At 33.6% G+C, this 1,330-nt stretch overlaps 1 long non-coding RNA gene across 1 annotated transcript; it reads left to right on the top strand.

Annotated features, from left to right (window-relative positions):
* The first annotated feature begins 242 nt into the window (after positions 1 to 242).
* LOC109593130 (uncharacterized) lies at positions 243 to 1,323 on the top strand. Its single transcript, XR_002190751.1, has 3 exons — positions 243 to 439; positions 1,023 to 1,166; positions 1,244 to 1,323. It is a non-coding gene; the product is annotated as an uncharacterized LOC109593130 (long non-coding RNA).
* The last annotated feature ends 7 nt before the right edge of the window (positions 1,324 to 1,330 follow it).

Raw genomic sequence — 1,330 nt, 5'->3', positions numbered from 1 at the left:
TGTGGGTGTGGTCACACACATGAATGGAATTATGCTTTGCAGATTTTATTTTGGCGTTTTTATATAAATCCGTCAATCCGCCAATATAAAATCCCCGTCAACATTTCATCTTATACAGTATTCCTTTACCTGTATTGTGTTTAATATAATTAGGTACACAGATCAATAGGAGTTCTATTAGTGAGCTTTGTCCCCATTAGATTGATTGTTAATGAATGTGTATTCATTGTGTATGTACATGTACATTTAATATTATCATGAGTTTTTGTGTAGGCACTTGATGTAGCTTCCAAGATATTAAGAAAAGGAGCTGAGCCACTGAAGAGATTATCCAGTCAAACTGATCACAAGTTTTACAGAGCATTATATGATTTAAGAAGAAGATGGATACTACGTAGAACAGCTAATGGAGTGAGTGGAGACCTCAGCTATAGATCAGGTAACTTAATTGTAATGAAGTATAACACACACACAGTATAACAGTGATGGGTACTATAGGATGAAGCAACTTTAAAAATTCATAAAAAATTTAAATTTTATCGGAATCAACTTAAACTTTGTACACAACATGAGAACATGTATATGTATCAGGAAAAATTATAAAAATAGAAAATTATCAGTTTTTCATTTTTGGCAAAAATTAGCTCGTGACCCTGTACTATAGTACAGGGACTTTTGCCCGATTTTGGAGCAACTTAAAAAATTCGTAAAAAATCCAAGTTTGATCAGAATTAGCTCAAACTTTCTACGCAACATAAGAACGTGTATATGCATCAGGAAAAATTATAAAAGTGGAGAAGTCTCACCTTTTCATTTTTGGCCAATGACCCTGTGCTATAGTATAGGGACTTCAGCCTGATTTTTGAGTAACTTTAAAATTTGTAAAAGATCTACCTTTTATTGGAATCAGCTCAAACTTGTTGCACAACATGAGAATATGTATACGTACCAAAAAATAATAAAAATGAAGAATTCTCTCCTAGTCATTTATGATGAATCGTTACTATCATTATTTATTGCAGCTGGTTCAATATATGCTCAGTCAGTTCAGTTTGAGGTTCATAAAGGAATTGAAGGGACTAATGATATACTGTCAGTAGTGGTACCTCAAGAATTAAGAGGAAGGAGTGAAGTAGTTATATTCCTAGCAGACAGACCTATTAAAGGTAATGGTATGTCACATGACTATCACATGATTGTACATGTCATCTATGTGTACATGTTGATGTGGTTTTTGTTCCAGAGGTTGTTTCTCTTGATTCTTTGTTGCCGTCTTGTTTCATTGAGCTTCATAAGCAACAGTTGATGTTAGCTCCATGGAGCAGATACT

Source organism: Amphimedon queenslandica, unplaced genomic scaffold, assembly GCF_000090795.2.
Source record: "Amphimedon queenslandica unplaced genomic scaffold, v1.1 AMPQUscaffold_2749_Cont25250, whole genome shotgun sequence".
Lineage (NCBI taxonomy): Eukaryota > Metazoa > Porifera > Demospongiae > Haplosclerida > Niphatidae > Amphimedon > Amphimedon queenslandica.
This window is presented reverse-complemented; position numbering and strand designations above follow the sequence as displayed.